This window comes from Gracilinanus agilis, chromosome 1 (genome assembly GCF_016433145.1).
Source record: "Gracilinanus agilis isolate LMUSP501 chromosome 1, AgileGrace, whole genome shotgun sequence".
In the NCBI taxonomy this organism is placed as follows: Eukaryota; Metazoa; Chordata; class Mammalia; order Didelphimorphia; family Didelphidae; genus Gracilinanus; species Gracilinanus agilis.
The window spans coordinates 379681795-379703647 of record NC_058130.1 but is presented as its reverse complement, the minus strand read 5'-3'; positions in this window follow the sequence as shown (position 1 = coordinate 379703647).

Here is a 21853-nt window from a genome sequence, read left to right as displayed (position 1 = left end):
CTGCTTAAATCCAATTCATTCTCAAATCAAGACATCACTCTGTGATATCATTGGTCCTCTTTGAAATGAAGGATGAACAACAACTTTCCCCTATATTTCCTGGTTCCCCATATATGATATCTTTCCCTTTTAGAATGTAAGCTCTTTGAAAGAAGGAAACAAAAAAAATATTATTTTATTTGTAACTCACAACAACCCTGAGAAGGAACTATTATTATTGTTCTATTTTACAACTGAGGAAACTGAGAAAGAGATTAAGTGACTTGCCCAGAGATACAAAGTTAGAAGTGTCTGAGGCAGGATCTGAACTTGGGTCTTCTTGATGCCAGGCCTAGCACTTTATCCACTGTACCAAAGAGAGCAGCTGGGTGAATTTCTTGTTTTTGCAGTGCTTACTACAGTACTGAATGCATAGTTAGCTTGATATTTGTTCTAGCTATCTATATCTGTCCATGTATCTATGTATCTATCTGTCTGTCTTTCTTCCTGATTGTCATATATCTATCTGTCTCATCTATCAGTCTATCTATCTATCATCTATGCCTGTTCATCATCTATCTACCTATCTATTTATATCTTCTGTGAATGTACAGAGATCATAAAGGTGCCACAGAGGTACCACCTCCAATTTGTCTGGTATGTACAATAAGCAAAGGAGAATGGTATGGAAAAAGACTGAGGAGGTAGGCCTGGGTCAGACTATGGACAGTCTTAACTGTCAGAATAAGGAGTTATATAAAGGAAGCACAACAAGCCTTTTCCCCTAGGGCAAGAATTAGCTTCACATCATAGAAACAATCAACAATTTCATTGAAGAGAATGACAATGATGAGACATCCTACCAAACTCTGTGGGATGCAGCCAAGGCAGTATTCAGGGGTAAATTTATATCCTTGAGTGCATATATTAACAAATTAAGGAGGGCAGAGATCAATGAATTGGGTATGCAACTCAAAAAATGAGAAAGTGAGCAAATTAAAAATCCCCAGATGAAAACTAAATTAGAAATACTAAAAACCAAGGGAGAAATTAATAAAATTGAAAGTAAAAGAACTATTGAATTAATAAATAAGACTAGAAGCTGGTACTTTGAAAAAACAGATAAAATNAGAATACCTAAATAATCCCATATCAGACAAAGAAATTGAACAAGCCATCAAAGAACTCCCTAAGAAAAAATCGCCAGGGCCTGATGGATTCACAAGTGAATTCTATCAGACATTCAAAGAGCAACTAATCCCAATACTATACAAATTATTTGATATGATAAGCAAAGAAGGAATCCTACCAAATTCCTTTTATGACACAAATATGGTACTGATTCCAAAGGCAGGGAGATCAAAAACAGAGAAAGAAAACTACAGACCAATCTCCCTAATGAACATAGATGCAAAAATCTTAAATAGAATATTAGCAAAGAGACTCCAGCAAGTAATTAAGAAGATCATCCACCATGATCAGGTGGGATTTATACCAGGAATGCAAGGATGGTTAACATTAGGAAAACCATTCACATAATTGACCATATCAACAGTCTAACAAACAAAAATCACATGATTATCTCAATAGATGCTGAAAAAGTCTTTGACAAAATGTAGCATCCATTCCTTTTGAAAACACTGAAAAGTATAGGAATAGAAGGACCTTTCCTAAAAATAATAAACAGTATATACCTAAAACCATCAACAAACATCATATGCAAAGGAGATAAATTAGAAGTCTTCCCAATAAGCTCAGGTGTGAAACAAGGATGTCCATTATCACCTCTATTATTCAACATAGTACTAGAAACACTAGCAGTAGCAATTAGAGAAGAAAAAGAAATCAAAGGTATCAAAATAGGCAAGGAGGAGACTAAGCTATCGCTCTTTGCAGATGATATGATGGTATACTTAAAAAATCCTAGAGAATCAACTAAGAAGCTTGTAGAAATAATCAACTTTAGCAAAGTTGCAGGATACAAAATAAATGCACATAAATCATCAGTATTTCTATACATTTCCAACATATTAGAGCAGCAAGAGGTAGAAAGAGAAACACCATTTAAAATCACCCTAGACAATATAAAATACTTGGGAATCTATCTACCAAAACAAACACAGTAATTATACGAAAACAACTATAAAAACACTTTCCAAACAAATAAAACTGGATCTAAACAATTGGAAAGCTATTGATTGCTCATGGGTAGGTCGAGCTAACATAATAAAAATGACCATTCTACCCAAATTAATATACCTATTTATCACCATACCTATCAAACTACCAAAAAACTTCTTTACTGAATTAGAAAAAACTATAACAAATTTCATTTGGAATAACAAAAGATCAAGAATATCAAGGGAAATAATGAAAAAAAATGTGAAGGAAGGGGGCCTAGCAGTACCAGATATTAAACTGTACTATAAAGCAGCAGTCATCAAAACAATATGGTACTGGCTAAGAGGCAGAAGGGAGGATCAGTGGAATAGACTTGGGGTAAATGACATCAGGAAGACAGTGTATGATAAACCCAAAGAGCCCAACTTTTGGGACATGAATCCACTATTTGACAAAAACTGCTGGGAAATTTGGAAAACAATATGGGAGAGATTAGGTCTAGATCAACATCTCACACCCTACACCAAGATAAATTCAGAATGGGTGAATGACTTGAATATAAAGAGGGAAACTATAAATAAGTTAAGTGAATACAGAAGAGTATACTTGTCAGATCTCTGGGAAAGGAAAGATTTTAAAACCAAGCAAGAGTTAGAGAAAATTACAAAATGTAAATTAAATGGTTTTGATTATATTAAACTAAAAAGCTTTTGTACAAACAAAAACAATGTAGTCAAAATCAGAAGGGAAACAACAAATTGGGAAAAAATCTTTATAACAAAAAACTCTGACAGGGGTCTAATTACTCAGATATACAAGGAATTAAAGCAATTGTATAAAAAATCAAGCCATTCCCCAATTGATAAATGGGCAAGAGACATGAATAGGCAATTTTCAGGTAAAGAAATCGAAAATATCAATAAGCACATGAGAAAGTGTTCTAAATCTCTAATAATTAGAGAAATGCAAATTAAAACAACTCTGATGTATCACCTAACACCTAGCAGATTGGCTAAAATGAAAGAAGGGGAGAGTACTGGATACTGGAGGGGATGTGGCAAAATTGGGACATTAATGCATTGCTGGTGGAGCTGTGAACTGATCCAACCATTCTGGCTGACAATTTGGAACTATGCTCAAAGGGCTATAAAAAAATGCCTGCCCTTTGATCCAGCCATCATTGTTGGGTTTGTACCCCAAAGAGATCATTAATAAACAGACTTGTACGAAAATATTTATAGCTGTGCTTTTTGTGGTGGCAAAAAACTGGAAAAGGAGGGTATGTCCTTCAATTGGGGAATGGCTGAACAAATTGTGGTATATGCTGGTGATGGAATTCTATTGTGCTCAAAGGAATAATAACTGGAGGAGTTCCAGGTGAACTGGAAAGACCTCCAGGAATTGATGCAGAGTGAAAGGAGCAGAGCCAGAAGAACACTGTACACAGAGACTGATATACTGTGGTAAAATCGAATGTAATGGACTTCTGTACCAGCAGCAATGCAATGACCCAGGACAATTCTGAGGGATTTATGGTAAAGAATGCTACCCACATTCAGAGGAAGGACTGCAGGAGAGGAAACATATAAGAAAAACAACTGCTTGAACACATGGATTGAGGTGGACATGATTGGTGATGTAGACTCGAAACTACCACACCAATGCAACTATCAACAATTTGGAAATGGGTCTTGATCAATGACACATAATAAAACCAGTCAAAATGTGCGTCGGCATGAGTGGGGGAGTTATTGGGGGGGGTGAAGGGGAAAGTGGGAGCATGAATCATGTAACCATGTTAAAAACTAATATTAATAAATGTTTTTAAAAAATTAAAAAAAAAAAGAATTAGCTTCACAGTGAGAAATGTGAGTCTTTTGGTTACTATAACACAACACTTTTACTGCCTGAGGGAAAAAGGCAGATGACTGGCTGGTGGTGGGCAGTGAGAAGTTGGTAGCAAGATGGTGATAGGAGGATCTGGACAGTTTAACTGTCTCCCATAGTTGTCTCCTCCAATAGGGAATATTGGGGTGAGTCCAAGGTTTTATTTTTGTTTTTGCCTTTCTTTGCATCCCTAGCCATTAGCACAGTGCCTGGCAAATAGTAGACAACAAATGTTAGTTGATTGATTGACACTGGAAAATCTAAGAGAGTTTTCATTCTGGAGTCACGCATTTGGAAGAAGGGAAGAAAAAAACAGAGCAAGAATTGTTTCTCCTTTGCTTACTGAGTGGGCCAGTCACCAATCATCTTCAACACTGACCCAATAATGGGTAGGATTCCATGGGGACCAACCAGAAGCCTCTGAGCACACCAAAATACTTTAGCAAAGGGATCAAATGTGGGCCTTCCTGGAAGGATACAAGTCTCAACTCCATAAGTATTTCAGTCCAGAAGTTGAGGTATCTCCCCTCACTACTTGCTTTATACTTGGGCATAAACTTCAAGATGAGGAAAGACTTTCATATGTGGAACCTGAGGTCTGGCTCTGCTGCAATAAGAGGTCTTTCTCAGTAGCAAGAGCTATGTGCCAACGGGCTCCACCTTGCAATACCTCATGTGGCCAGGGAGAGGAAGCACCTAAGCCACAATGAGAAGTATCCTTGTATTCTCCAACTATTCACTGAGGAAAAAGAGAGAACCTTTATATGGAAGAATGGATGTATGTGGCAGAAGGGTAGGGCAGGGCAATATAGCACTTCCACCCTGGCTGGAAGGTGAAGCTTTCTTGATTCCACTATTGCTAAGGCTGCTTCTTTCCTGAAATGTTGCCCTCTCTGTCTTTCCAAGCTTTTCCCATGCCTACAGTACAGTTGAAAGTGTCATGGGCTAGCCAATGGGGAAAGAAAGGGAGTACTTTTGGTCATTGGTGCCTTTCCAGAGACAGAGCTAAGCTGCCCCAGAGAGAGGAAATTCTTCCCTAGGTCTAAAAGGTCTCCAATACCTCTTGGCAAAGTCCATGTTAAGGGATATGAGGAGGAAAATATTTGGGGTAGGACAAGGCAGGATTTGGAACAAGTCCTTTAGCTACTGCTGAAGTTATGACTTCCTAGAAATGTCTTTGCTTTCCCTATTTCAGGGACTTCTTGTTAGCAGGAGGCTTTGTTCTCTTGAGATGCTCACACTTTCTGGAGGGACAGGGTGTGAAGAGGTGAGTTTGGGATTGCTCTGTGATGAAAAGGACCAAGGACCCTTTCTGATTATCTGCTTATCTTGAATCATGAGATTGGAGATGATCTTTCTGAAAAGGCCATCATCTTTTCCATGGCCCCCTTGTTATCCTCCCAGAGAGGTCAAATTTCAGTAACCTGGATTAAAAAAAGCTAGACTGGGAGTTTGAATGAATGGAATCTAGACCACTCAATGCAGTGGGCAATCTTGGCATCAAAAGCCTAATGGTGAATCATACCTCCTCCTCTTAGCAGAAAAATATGAACCTTAGGTATAGAATGAGACATACATTGTCAGACATAGTTAATGGGTTGGGATGTGACTAAAATGACTGAATAACAATAGTAAAGGATGAATGAAGATTACTTTGAGAGAATTTGATTTGGCTCCAGTGAGCACAGGAATAGCAAAGAAAGCTATTGGTGGCAGGGGATATTATTGGTTAAACATTGGCAATGTTTAAAAGTCAGTGGGCCATAAGAGAAAGGAAAAAAGAATGGGAAACAGGGCATGGTTAAACAGGTTTACAGTTGGGAAGTTAACACTGTAAAGTGAGTTTGACTTGCTGATTTTAGAGATGAACGAAGGATTCTGAGAAGTTTAGGGTTTTATCCGTGGTCACAAAGTTAGTAGGGGGCAGAGTAAGGATCTGAACCTGGGCTCTTTGACTCTGAATCCAGGACTCTTTCCACTGAACCATATTTCCTTTCTCTATTGTGCCCCCTCTTTTTTTTAAAGCCCTTATCTTCTTTTTTAAATTTTATTTTAATTTTGTTGATTAATTATGAAAATTTTTCCATGGTTCCACAATTCATATTCTTCCCTTCCCTTCCTCCATCCCCCTTCCCATGGCCAACATGCAATTCCACTGGGTTTTACATGATCAAGACCTATTTCCATATTATTGAGATTTGCACTAGGGTGATCGTTTACAGCAAGGGTCTGCAACCTTTTTGGTGGTGAGAGCAATAAACACATGTTTTAAAATGTAATTTCAGGGGCAGCTGGGTAGCTCAGTGGAGTGAGAGTCAGGCCTAGAGACAGGAGGTCCTAGGTTGAAACCCAGCCTCAGCCACTTCCCAGCTGTGTGACCTTGGGCAAGTCACTTGACCCCCATTGCCCACCCTTACCAATCTTCCACCTATGAGACAATACACCGAAGTACAAGGGTTTAAAAAAAATGTAATTTCATTAGAGCCATACAATATGTTTAACACTGAATACAAGTAAATATGTACATTTTATGTAAGAACAACACTTTTAAAGTACAATAAGTCTCTGAACTATTTTTAATAATGTTATTATGTGCTAACCAATGATGAATAAAGTACATTAATGTGACTTCTGGTGCTGCATGGTTTTGCTGATTATTAATCAAAATTATTTTGATTATTAATCAAAAAACAAGACTTAATGGGGCACTATAGTACTGGTATAATTGCACACATACATATAAAACTCCTTTACACTAAGAAAATCGCTGAAATAAAGAGAGAAAAATTCAGGGAAGAATACTTTTTCCTCTCCCTCTCTCAAGTCAGGCAACAGGAGAAGAAAAAGCTGCCGGCCTGCTGGTTAAGCCATTTGGCCACATAAATTAAGTAGGAGATCAGGAGATTACAGACAATAACATGACTTGTGTTCAGGCATTAGTAAGTAGTAGGGGAGGAGGGTACCTTTTCGTGGAAAACTGGCCAGGACACATCACACACATTTCCTGGTACAGGTGTTTATCAGTGCTGCCTACTCAGTCATTCTGTATCAAATGAAACAACTACTGGGGAGAAATGCTTCTCACTAATGAAGCATATGTAAAGATGTAATCTGACTATAGTTCCCCTTTAAAAGCAGGTAGAAAAGTTAAAAACAATAACAATCCCACAAATAGGGAGTGCAGACTCCATGAATGCACTGTAAATGCCATGTAAATCAGAGGCAGAGGGGTAGAGAATGTAGACAAAAGTGATCAATCACTATACAGAACCCCAAGATGTCAGTAACAGGTGTGGAAAGAGTAAAAGGAGGACAGAAGGAGGAACACACAGCACACCTACCAAGCCGAACTAAAGACCAGGATTCGTCTCGTGTGGCAATATCAATGAGGGAGCTTCTATCTTAGAAGATAGTTGTGATACCGAAAGGATCACGTGACATATCACGTGACGCACGATGTCATGCGTAAACTGTTAGTTACTGTGCCATGGTTGACTTTATGGCTCCTGCAGAAAGAACCATATCTGGCCCTCAAAAGAGCCAAATATGGCTCGAGAGCCATACGTTGCTGACCCCTGGTTTAGAGTCTGCATCCCCAATCATATCCCCATCCACCTGTGTGTTTTTGCTCCTACAGTTCTTTCTCTGGATGTTAAGCCCTTATCTTCTGACTTAGCATCAATTCTAAGATATAAGAGCAACAAAGGTTAGGCAAGTGAAGTTAAATGACTTGCCCAGGGTTACACAAGTAGGAAATGTCTGAGGCCATATTTAAACCCTGACACTCTATCCACTATGCTACCTGGCTGCCCTCTCCTTTATCCTTCAAGTGATCTTTAGAGCATATTAAATGCTTTGATGCCATATAATGATCATTGTTCTGACCTACTTTCCAGCTTTATTACTACACACATTCATTACTACCCTTTATACACTCCAGTAAAATGAGTTTTCTTATTCTTTTTTCACATAAAACATTCTGTCTCCATACCTTTGCATATTCCTCTGTCATGCCTGTTATGTACCCCCTTTTCATCTCTGTCTTAGAATCTCTAGTTTCTTTCTTTTTTGTTATATAATTTATTTTAAATTTATGTATTTTATATTAAAATACCCACTTAATTCCCTCTTTGCCTTCTCCCCATCAGAAAAGCATTATTTGACAAAAGGATATGTGTATATATATAAAACTGTTACTATCAGTTCTTTCTCTGGAGTTGGACACAAACAAGTCATTCTTCAGACAGTATTTCTATTGCTGTATAGAATATTCTCTTGTTTTTGCTCATGACTTCATGTAGTTCTTTCCATGTTTTTCCAAATTAATTTGCTTGTTACATATATTTCAAACCCTTACTTTCTGTCTTAGTAACAAATCTAAGATGAAGGGAAAGGGCTAGTTAAAAAAGGTTAATTAATTTGCCTAGGATAATCCAGCTAGGAAGTGTCTGAGGCCAGATTTGAAACCAGGCTATCCCAACTCCAGTCCTGGTACTTTATCAACTTTGCCACCTAGCTGCCCCTTCTTGTTTCTTTCAAAGTTCAGCTCAAATATATCCTTCTACATTAAACTTTTCCCATCATTCTAACCACCAGTGTTCCCCCACTCAAATAACTACTTTGTATTTTTGTTTTTTATATTTAGATGTGTATCTGTTATCTTCCTATAGAATGCAAGCATCTTGAGGGCAGGAATTATTATATTTATGTCTTCATATCTCTAGAGCCTAAGGCACAGTGCCTGGAAAATAGGAGTTGCTTAATAGATTCAGATCTGTTGATCACCCAAAGAATACCAGTGTTAAAAAGCTGGGTTTGAGATTGAGAGCCAGACCTAGAGACAGGAGGTCCTTGGTTCAAATCTGGCCTCATGCAGGTACTTCCTAGCTATGTGACTCTTGGAAAGTCATTTAACCCACACTGCCTAGCCCTCACTGCTCTTCTGTTTTGGAACCAATACACAGTATTGATTCCAAAATGGAAAGTAAGGGTTTAAAAAAAAAGAATACCAGTGTTAAGATGGGCTTTTAAGCCATTCCCATAGGGGCAGTTAGGTGGTTCAGTTGGACCGAGTTCCAGGCCTGGAGTCAGCAGGACTTGGGTTCAAATATGAGCTCAGATACTAAATAGCTGTATGATCCGGGCAAGTCTTAGAATTGTTTCTGACAGAATGTAAGGGTTTAAAAAATGGGCTTTTAAGCTATTCTCAAATAGATAAATGGTCAAAGGGAATCAACAAAGAATCTCAGAACTGCAAGATATTAAAACCACCTGAAAGAATACTCCATATCATAAATAATAATAGAAATGAAAATCAAAGCAACCTTGAGGCTTTATCTCTCTCCCAGCAAATTGGCAAAGATGACAAAAGATGGGAAATAGTCAATAGTGGAGGGATTTTGGAAAGATAGGCACAGTAATGAATTATGAGATCATAAATTGGTTCAACCATTGTAGATAGCAATTTGGAATTTTGTAAAGAAATTGACTACAGAAAGTGACCCAGAGATTCAACTTCTGGGAATATACAGTATGTAGGTCAATGACAAAAAAGAAAGTTGTTGTCTACTCCGAAATATTTATAATGTTATTTGTGGTGGTAGCAAGAATCTAGAAACAAAATAGATGCCTGTCTCTGGAGGAATGTCTAAACAAATGATGCTACATTACGGCATGGAATGGAACATTACTGTGCTATAAGAAATGAAGAATATGATGGCTTTAGAAAGGCATGGAAAGACTCATTGAACTGATACAAAGTATTAGTTGATACAAAGATACAAATGATACAAAAAAGTAAGCAGAACCAGAAAAACTATATACATAATGACAGAATTCACTGTTCTTATCCCAAAACCTCCTTGCTTTCAAATTTCTCCATTACTATCAAGGGCACCACTATTGTTATAGAGAAACTATTTAGCTCCTTTGTTGTTTACAGTACCAAGGGGTGAGATATGATAGCCCTACCTTGAATTTATTTGAATTACAGAACAGAATATATGACCTTAACTTTATTACTTCATAGAACTCTTTCCTCCCTTACATTAGAAGTAAGTATGGTAGAGTTATTCAGTGGTTCTTAACATTTGGACCATTAATCTTTTTTTAATCAGTCAATTAATTAATTAATCTTTTGCATTCTTTCCTTTTTAAATTCATTCATTCACTGAGAAAGCAAGTGAGATGATATCAATTATACATGTGAAAAAATGCAAAACATTTTCATATTATTCATATTGCAAAACAAAACAAAAAAAAGGCAAGAAAATTATACTTCAATTTGCATTCAGAGTTCATCAGTTCTTTCTTAGAGGTGAATAGGATTTTGCAAATCATGAGTCCTTTCAAATTGTCTTATATCGTTATATTGATCAGAGTAGTCAAGTCTTTCACAATTGATCATTATTACAACATAGCTGTTACTGTATACAAAGATCTAATTTTTCTCACTTCATTTTTCATCAGTTCATATTTTGCCCTATTTTTCTGAAATCAGCTCCTTTGCCATTTCTTATAACACAATATTACTCCCTCACAATTATATTCCAAAACTTGTTCACCCACTGACCAATTAATGAGCATCTTCTCAAGTTCCAACTCTTTGCTACCACATAAAGAGTTGCTATAAATATTTTCATACATATAGGTCCTTTTCCTTTGATCTCTTTGAGGTGCACACCTAGTAGTTACACTGCTAGACCGAAGAATATAAAAATATGTAGTTTTATAACTCTTTGTGTAAAGTTCCAAATTGTTCTACAGAATGGTTGGACCAGTTCATTACTATAAAACAATGAATTAATGTACTTATTTTCCCTCATCCTCTCCAGTATTTCTTATTTTTGATAGTGTGAGGTGGTACTTTAGAGTTGATTTTATTTACTTTTCTGTAATCAATAGTGACGGAGCATTTTTTCAAATTACTATGGGTAGCTTTGATTTCTTCTGAAAATTGCCTTTTCATATCATTTGACCTTTTATCAATTGGGGAATGAGTCTTATTTTTATATATTTGACTCAGTACTCTATAAGTTTGAAAAATGAGGCCTTTATCAGAGAAATTTGCTATAATTTTTTGGATATTATTTCATTATATGATTTCTAGCAAAATGTAATTTCCCTGATTATTTCTTTTACCAAAATCTAATTTTCCTTTTGCTTTATCTGAAATCATGATTGCTACCTTTGCCTTTTTTCATTTTTTTTTTTACTTCAGCTGAAACATAACAGATCCTACTTCAGATCTTTAACTCTGCATGTATCGTTGTGTTTTAGGTTTATCTCTTGTAGAAAACATATAGTTATATTCTAGTTTCTAATCCATTCTTCTGTCTGTTTCTTCTTTATGAGTTAGCTCATCCTATTCACATTCAAAGTTGTGATTACTAATTATGTATTTCCCTCCATCTTATTTACTTTTGTTTATCTTCTCTGTTTGTTTTGTCCCTCCTCTAAACTTGGTTTTGTTTCTGACTTCTGTCTCCCTTAATCCACCTTCCCTTTTATCACTCTTCCCCTATATCTCTTATCTCCTTACCTTCTCATTTCTCTGTTAGATATGAGATTTCTATACCCAACTGAGTATGCATATATATTCATCCCTCTTTGAACCAATCTCAATGAGAGTGAGTTTTAAGCATTGCTACCCCTCTCCCAAATTCCTCCTCCATCATAAAAGCTCTTCCTTTCATATATTTTTTGTTTGAGAAAATTTTCCTCATTGTCCCTCTCCCTTCCCACTTCTCCTAGTGTATCTGTCCTACTCAATCTTATACTTTTTTTTTTTTTTGGAGATCATCCAATATAATCTTCTTTCACCCACTGTCTGTGTAGACTCCTTCTTAATTCCCTAATATTGTAAAGTTCTTAGGAATTACATGTTTCATCTTTCCTAGAGGAATGTAAACAGTTTAACTTTATTAAGTCCCTTCTGCTTCCTCTTTTATGTTTACCTTTTTTTTTTTTTGACTCCCTTAAGTCTTCCGTTTGAAAGTCAAATTTTCTATTCAGTGGTCTTTGATCAGGAATACTTGGAACCCCCTTATTTCATTAAGTATCAATTCTCTACCAGTGGAAGGCTTATCCTCTGTTATTGCTGAGTAGATTATTCTTGGTTGTAATCCTAGATCCTTTGTTTTCTGCAATATCATGTTCCAAGCCCTCCACTCCTTAAATGTGGAAGCTACTAAATCTTGGATGATCTTGACTGTGGTTCCATGATATTTGAATGGTTTCTTTCTGGCTGCTTTGCAATATTTTATCCTTGATCTAGGAGTTCTAGAATTTGGCTATAATATTCTTGGAAGTTTTCATTTTGAGAACTCTTTAATGAGGTGATTTGTGGATTTTTAAAATTTCTATTTTACCCTCTGGTCCTAGAATATCGGGGCCTGTTTTCCTTGATAGCTTTTTAAAAGATGATGTATAGGTGGGAATTTTTGTTTTGTTTTGTTTTTTTACTATGGCTTTCAGATGTCCAATGATTCTTAAATTTTCCCTCCTAGATCTATTTTCCAGGTCAGTTGTTTTTTCAATAAGATATTTCATATTTTTTTCTTCTTTTGGTTGATTTGACTGTTTTATTGTTCCTTTAAGTCTTATGGAGTCATTAACTTCCAGTTACTGAATTCTAATTTTTAAGAAATTATTTTTTCAGTGAGGTTTTGTACCTCTTTTTCCATTTAGCCAATTCTGCTTTTTAAAAAGTTCTTTCTTTTAGTGAACTTCCCCCCCCCCTTTTTTACTACTATTTCTATTTTGCTTATCAAGGTGTTATTTTCTTCAGTATTTTTTGTTCCTCTTTTACCAAGTTGTTAATTCTCTTTCCTTCTTTTTTTGTATCATTCTTATTTCTATTCCCAATCTTTCCTTTGCCATTTTTATCTCTTTCTTTAATTCTTCCAGAAATTTTTGCTGACCTCAGGCCCTATTAGCATTTTTTCTTCTTTGCTTTTAACTGTGTTTTTACATTGTTTTATTTATCTAAGCTTATGTCTTGGTCTTCCATGCCACCATAGTAGCTTTTTATGGTCACATTCTTTTTGTTGTTGTTTATTCATTTTCTCAGCATATTTCTTTACTTTGAACTTCATATTAAAGTTGGCCTCTGCTCATCCAGGGGTGGCACTATGCCAAGCTTCAGTCTTTTTCTTGTCACTATTTTCAGAATTATTTCTAGGGATCTATAAGTTTTGCTGCTTCCAAGGAAGTGTGATCCACAAAGTAGTGTTTCCAGGAGAGGTGTGATTACAATTCTCCTGGTCTGAACTCTGGTCTTTACTCAGGAAGGGTCCTCAGTTCCCTGTAGCTACAGAGAAATAGCTCTTCAATTTTTTTACTTCTTATTCATTAGAGAATGATTATATAGTATCAATATTTATTTACATTTAATATTAACATATAATAATACATTAATTAGTTAGTTATCAATAATATTAACTAATAAAGGTATTATTAATTCTCTACATACATACAAAATCCTTATCAGAGATATTTGATTCAAATATTTTTCCAATTAACAGCTGAGCTTTTCTTATCCTATTTGCATTGATTTTGTTCTTGTAATATTTTTCAATTTAATACTTCTGGAATGATCTATTTTTATATCTTGTGATCACTTCCATCTCTTGTTTGTTTGACCTTCCCCAGGTATAGTTATGACAAATTATTTTTCTCTTCTAATTTTTTTTAATGCTATGAATGTCCATGTTGAACTTCCTTTGGCCTATGGTATAAGATGTTGATCTAAGCCTAATTTCTGTCAAACTGTTTTACATTTTTCCCAGGAGTTCTATCAAATAGGAGCTTCTCTCCTCAATAATTAAGGTTCTCAAATTTATCCAGAACAAAATGGGTTGTTAACTTGGTATCTGATTTTTCCTTATGTAGTTTGTTCTTCTGGTTGACTTTTCTGTTTTTTAACCTATACCAGATAGTTTTGGTGTTTATTGCTTTGTCATATAATGTGAGGTTTGAAAGTACAATTTACAATTTCATTCTACTCCCTCCCATTTCCCTTGAGATTCTAAACTTCTTGTCTTTGAAAAGCATTTTCTTCTTACTATTTTTTCCAGTTCTATAAAGTACTCCTTGATATGTTTGCTATTTAGGATTTCTGTAACTGCAATTGCCCTTTCATTTGTGAATGTAAATGAGCTGATTTTGATTGATAGAAAGAGTATACATGGAAGGCAGGTAGGTGGCTTAGTGGAGTGAGAGCCAGGGTTAGAGACAGGAAGTTTTGAGTTCAAATATGACCTCAGATGCTTCCTAGCTGTGTGATCCTGGCCAAGTTATTTAATCCGTCTTGTCTAGCCTTTACTGCCCTTCTGCCTTGGAAACAATATACCGTATTGATTCTAAGATGGAAGGTAAGGGTTAAAAAAAAAAAGGAAGTGTATATCTGCATGCACACAACAGTAACTGCTAACTGGTTTATCTCATAGATATAAGACACCCTGACATAAGACATACCACAGAAAAGACCTTGATGGAATGTTCATTTGTTTACTGAATTTGTGTGATAAAAAGCTAGAGTTCTTAACTTTTGCGGGGGTCATTGTTCTTGTTGGCAGTCTGGTGAAATCTATGGAGTGCAACTTAGAAAAATATTTTTACATTCTTAAGATAAAATATAAAGAAAAAATTATGTTGAAATACAATGATTAAAATATATTTTTTGAAGTTCACAAATCCCAGGTTAAGAATCTGCTTTAGAGTCCATATAAAGGTTTCAGGACAGGTAGGAATTAAAATTTAAAAGCCAGAAATGAATAGACTCAAGCAAAACAGACTTTGTTTTGCCTCATAGCCACTTATGAGCTCAGGATAGCAGAGGAGTGAAAGTTGAAAGTTTCTCATGATATAGCTAAGACTAATAAAACAATACCCCAACCCAATGAGAACAGAATTCAAGTTAGCCATATGGTGAAATCAAATTCTTTCTCCTCTTCCTTTTCCTCCTCTTTGCCCACTCAACCAGATATAATGCTCAAATATCCCAATGCATAGTTCTTGGAGTGAAGGTAACAGATGATACCTAGCTTGTCCACCAATCACTTCCCAAGGAAGTGTGGAGGAAAAACTGATTGAGTCTTTTTCATATGCAAGCCAAGGGAAAACTGGGAAACCATATCTGCTGCTTTTTTTCACAGCAAATCACAAGAATTAATTCCTAAGTTATCATCTCTACCAGAGGAAGGAGAGCCCATCTCCAACAAGATCCCTGATCCTTGAAATGTCAAAGAAGCTATTCCATTGTCAGGCCATTTTGGAGAGAAATTGACCTAATGGCCTGAAACTGTTAAAGTACTTCCCTAAACAAATGACTTACAGTCAGGGAGTGATTTAGCACAGGAAGAAATGTAGTTCCCCATCTAATTTATAAGCACAAGAGTTTTATAAACCTCAAAAATCCCTTGATGAGCACTCAGAGTCACACCCACTTCTTTTGAATGGAAGTATATCAAGTGGACAAAAAAGCTTTAAAAATTACAAACAGCATAATGGTAGGAACACTTTAATCAATGTAGCATTTTCCTCCTAAAGAACTCAATACATTATCCAGACATTGAGCATGAGACCACCATTATGGTAACAGAAGCATAGAATTATAGAATATCAGGAAAAAAACCAAAAGCTATCATTTTACAAATGAGGAAACTGCCTTCCCTTGGTGCCTCCAATATTTACTCTTTCCATCTTTTATCATGTCCACCATTTTGAGAAGTGTGAAATTGCTTCAAAGTTGTTTTAGCTTGCATTTCTCTTATTATTAGTGTAATAAGAAACTTCTGGAAAAGATGGACAACAGCTTGAATGACAGGATCTTTGGTTACAGAACTTGGAATTTAACCAGGTGGCATGAGCCAAGGGCAAAAGATTCTATAAAGGCCTAGGGGCTCAGCCACCCAGGGTCTTGGTTTTGAGAAGGGAATCTTGGGAGAAGGTGGTCAAGGAAGGGTAGGCCATAGACCTGCTAATCCAGCATCCATGCCTCATTACCACAAGAAGTCTCATTCACCTTGTTACTAAATTGAGCTGAAAGATAACAGCACTGCTACCAAGAAGAACATCACTAACCCTCCCTTTCTTTGGTTCAGGCCATGGTTGGGTCATACCAGGGACTGTGAGAGGGGAAGAGTCTCCAGCCAGTTATCTTAGATTTAGATTACTTTAGTTTCAATAGACATAGCATAGCATTTTCCCAGCACCTCTTTCCTTATCCTGTTCTTACCCTTTGAGTTAAAGCATTAAACCCTGTTTCAACCTGAGTCAAGTGAAGATTAGTATTTCTTTCCCAAGCTAGTAAATATCTACAGCTACAGGGGAAAGGGATTTATCAACACTGCAGTCAGAATATTGTTATCCATTTAACACATCAACAACCAGTCGATAACCAACCTTTATCATCAAACCCACCCCCAAGCCAAGGAGCCAGAGGAACTGTTGAACATACATACAGCTCCTCACTTGACACTTGGCATGGGCACTATTAAAGGGGCAAGGGCTTGGCTAAGCTAAACATCCATAAGCCCTGATGGTTACCATCACATCTTGGTGATCACACAGGCAGCCTTATCCATCAACTAGGCTCAGATCCATCTACTACCTGAGGATCTAGGGCCACTTGTCAGGCTGGCTTATAGAGCTTGGAGCCCAGAGAGAGTAACTTTAACATTAGTCATTTGGAGCTATCTTTCATATGGTAGTTAATAGTTTGTAATTTTTCTCTTGAGAACTTCATATAGTTCAACCACTTGTCTGATGGAGAATGTCTCTGTCTTTTATATTTGTGTCAATTCCATTTATGTTGTATATCACACTCAAAAAAATCTGACAGTTCTTTTCTAATCAATTGGTTTTTTCTTATTGTAGCCATATTGATTTTATTATACAAAACTTTTAAATTTCATGTATTTATAAAAAAAATTTAGCCTTCAAGACCCACTCTTCTTTTTATTTGTTTAACACTGTTGAAAGAGCTGTGAATTTGTCCAACCATTCTGGAAAACCTTTTGGAACCATGTGATAAAAATCACCAAACTGTTCATTCCCTTTGATTCAATAATCCCTACTTCTATGCAAAGGTCAACGACAAAAAAAAATCCTATATTTTGGGGTTTAGAAAAAACTGAGGGAAAGTGATTAATGATTAGAAAATGGCTCAATAGCCTCAAACAGTCACTTGACCTCAATTAGCACTCTTTTGTCTTAGAACCAATACTTAGTATCAATTCTAAGACAGAAGGTAAAGATTTTTAAAAAAGAAAAGAAAATGGCTCATGGTATATGAATGTAATGAAATTTTTCTAGACTGTAAAAATAATAAATGTGAAGAATTCAGAGAAACTAGGGAAGACTTGTATGAATTGATACAGAGTGCAATACATAGAACCAAGGAAAGGTACACAACTACAACCACAATTATGTAAGTAACAATTAAAGCACTAAATTCAATGAAATGACCAATAATGATTCTAGAAGACTGGTAATGGAACATTCTTCCCTACTCTGTGTTAAAAAGCTAGGTGCAAAATGTTACGTATATTATCATTTGTGGTCATTGTGTCAGTTCATTTTGCTTAATCAGAGGTAGCTGGGGCTAGCAGTGATAGAGCTCTGGGTCTGAAATCAGAAAGAGAAGTTCAAATCTGGCCTAAAACATTTCATCTTGGGCAAGGCACAATCTCTCTCTGCTTCAGTTTCCTCATCTGAAAAATAAGGATAATAATAGCTACTACTTACCACAATTGTTGTATGAATCAAAAGAAATAATATTTGTAAAGTACTTAGCACAGTACCTGGCACATAGTAGGTATTCAATAAATGCTTGTTTCTTTCCTTAATTGTATGCCTTTGTTACAAGAAAGGATTCTGCAGGGGCAGAGATAGCAGAGGAAAGAGTTGGGAAATGACAACATTGTTAAGAAAAGTGCCAAAAAAACACTTTCCAGAATGAAACTTCATTAAAAATAAATACATTCTTCTCTTTGTTCTTCATTTGATTTCATTTCTTTCCAGCAGTTGCTGCTTTAAACATTAATACTTAAAAATTTGATTCCTCAAAGGTCAAGTGTTAATTACAGCTTATCATTAATGAAATACTATTGCTCCGTGATAAATGAAGAATGTTAGGAATTCAGAGAAATTTGGGAAGATCTATGAAGCAATGAGGAGCAAAATAATCAGAACCAGGAGAACAATAATAATAATAATAATAATAATAACTAGCACATATATCAGTTTTAAGTTTTCAAAGCCCTTTAATGTTATTCTGTTTAATCCTTAAAACAATCCACTGAGACATTATTATCCCCATTTACAATTGAGAAAACTGAGACACAGAGGGATAGTGTGATTTACCCAGAACCCCTTGTCCCGTGTTTGAGGTTACAGTTGAACTTGGACCTGTCTTCCTGATTCCTGATCTTTCTCTCTATCCACTATGATACCATGACTACCATAATGTAAAGAAGTAATTCTAAAAGGTAATTGAACTCTAATTCATTTTCATGATGAATCCCAACTTCAGCCTCAGAAAAGTTGTGATGAAACACATTCCTTCTCTCAGAAGAGAGATGGGGAACTAAGTGTGTGGGATATGTTGTCTATATAGATATTTATTGTTTTGCTTAAATATTTTCTTCTTTTACTAGAGAGGGTTCAATTTATATATATATGGGCACCCAGTTATAAGGGGAAATATAAAGTATGAAAATAAAAGGTATCAATGAATGAATAAATGACAACACACTTATTAAGCATTTATATACCAGAGATGCAAACTGAAAAGCTCAAGAATCTCACAGTCTAATATGGGGGGAAGATAACATACATAAGAAAGCACAGTTTCAGGGAAGATAGAAAGTCCCCAGAGTCCTAAGGATTCACCAGAAGTACAGATGGCAAGGCCCAGAATTCCTTGGGATGCTATGGTAGGTAAGATGGGCAGTGCCCTGGGGGATATAGAGGATATCCCTACTGGGCATATTGTAAGACCCAATAAGTTTTGCATTCCTGGCAGAAAAGCTAAGACCTGACATTCTTTCTTCTCACTAGAAACATTCTAGTGGGTAACTCCCAGACCATCCAGATGGCATGAACAACACTGACACTCTATGCAGCATCTTTGGCAGCTAGGATCAGAGAAGAGGCAAAGGAAAGGAAGGGCACCCCCTTTGGATGTTATTCTCATATATCTACAAGATATCCTGTCCCCATGTCCACTTTAAAGAAGAGAAAACAGAGGCTCAAAGAGAGTGACTCAGCAGCTAAACAAGAGTAAGAATTACTAGTCAGCACCTGGAGCCCAGCCTGAGGTTCTGATACCTAGACAATGCTGCCTGTATCAAGGCTCCAAGATGAAAGACATGTTCTTCGTGCTTATCTCTAAGCTTTAAAAAAGTTTAGTTTAGTTTTTTTTCTGTTTGCTTTTTTAACCTCCAGTTTCAACAGCCTTAAAAAAGAAATAAAGTAAATGAAAACTGAGCTGGTCTAAAAGCTGTCTGCTCACAACTTCATATTTGTATTGGAAAGTAACCAGCTCAGCTTTGGTGTGTGGTTCTGTAAACAAATTTCAGCAATTTTCCTAATGACAACTAGTTCATTCCCTTTCACTACTTGAAGCTGCCTAATTATTAGTACATTTCCTAGGCTAATGCAAGGAAGCTAATAAAATATAGTAGCAACGTAGGTCAGAAAAGGAACAAAAATGACTCCTTTGTGGAGCTTTTCGAAGTCACAGAGCATAGAATGTAGGATTTAGAGTTGGATAAGACCTTAGCATATCCCTTTCATCCCTTTATACCTGAGAAAAATGTTTTGTTATTGAAGTTATGTTCCCAGAAATATTATCTTAAGTTAATATTAAGTAATTGCATGATTCATCTAGCCCAAGTTTTTAATGAGGCTTCTTCTAAAAGGAGTCATTGCGCTAAAAAAAAATTCTTCATCATTTCATAGCTCTAGATCTGGAAAGGACATCAGGGGTCATCTAGTCCAGATTTTTCATTTAATAGACAAGGAAATCAAGGCTGAGGGAGGTCTAGTGACTTGCCAAAGGTCACACAGGTGGTATGTGACAAAAAAAAATGGTATTATGACCTTAAGTTCCATGACTCTTTATCCTGTACTAGACTATTTCACTTCCAAATCAAAGACTCTAGACTAATGTCTATTTGTCAGAATGCTGAAAGGCTGTGCTCTGTACACCTGAACAGTGAACTATTTGCAACAACTTCGGAAAATGTGCCAGTATTTCTTACCCAATGAATCCACTCTACTTATATAAAAAAACATTATGCAACTCTTCTCCTGGCTGGCCAGGTTCTAAGTGCTGCCACAGGGACTGGGGAGAGAAGGAGGAGGGGTGCCTGTGTTTGCCAAGCAGACTTTTTTGCCCAGAGGTCACTGAAACTGTGGCTTAAACTTAGTGTTGAGAATTCTGGGAAAGAGAAAAAATTGTTATTGATTGGCTTTGGGGTGGAGGGAGGTAAGAGTGTTAAGAGAGATGCATCCTATTCTGGGCACCTCCTGCTCCCCCCCTAGACTACCAAACCCTTCTTTGCACCCTCATCTGCTCCCTTTCTCCACCTCCCCCAGACTGTGCTGGCTGGTTGCCCATGAAGTCATTGAAAAGCTGCTACTAAAGGGATGGCCTGAGACTACCAGGAGCTGATTGGACAGGCCAGTGAGACAAAACACACACTGTTGGCAACCTTCTTTTCCTTTCTCCCTTCCAGGTGAAAGAGTAACCCTCCTAAAGAGCCCCCCAATCCCCTCTCACTTCTTCACTCTGCCCTTTCTGTCTTTTCTTACAACTGGGCAGGAAAAATTAAAGAGAAAGAAGCTTCTCCTTCCTTTCCCAGCTTCAGTGCCAAGCAGCCTAGATGCAGTCAAATTGTTCACGCTATTACTCACTGTCCTTTTCATTGCTACCAATGTATTCCTTTTGAACTAAATGAAAACGTGGGAGCCATAAAATCCTGACTGGCATGAATTAATGATTGGGGCTTGGGGCAGACTTGGGACGATGTTTTTCCTTTAAAGAGCCAGGAAACACTCTTCCTCTTCACTGAGAACTAAAAGGAGATGTGGGGTGAAAGGTCCCCTGATATTCCACAAGACCTAGAATCAAAGTGTACCATGCCCATCTTCTAGACCAGGGATTCTTAACCTGGGATTCCATGGGCAGAATTCACAAGGTCTATGAACTTGGGCAGAAAAAAAATGACATCTTTATTTTCATTAACCTTTGGTTTCCTTGGAACCTCATTTATTTTATGTATTTTAAAATATAATTTTATGAAAGGGTGACTAGATGACTAGACTACCAAAGGGGTTTGGGACAGAAAAAAAAGTTTAGGAACCTTTGTCTTAGATCCAGCCATATATGTGGCTCTCAGAGTAGATATGAACCACACAGAGAAAAGCTTCCCTCTTAGGGAGGGCTGGCAAGATTGGCATTAGAGTTTCTGGGCCTGTAGCTGCTTTCAGAGCAGTTTACTGTAGGTGGTCACTAATCGAGAATTCTTCAGGAATGAAACCTTATAAATAACTACTGATATTTTATGCTTAGAAGATCCTTCATACACATACTCTTACTCTTATATCAGTACAATTACATTCTTCCAAGTTCGAACCAATGTTGTAATTCCTTTTCTCTGTAGAGGTATCCTTTGCCTTTCTAGTGCACCACAACAAAGTGTGGAAGGACATGCTAATGTCATAGAATTATATCATTATTTAATAACTGATAACCCCCTTCCTGCTTTTGGAATAAGGAATGATAGATGTAAATATGTTCTTGATTGAAATCATAAAAATCAAATTCCTACATTAAGAGTTTATTAATCATTTACTA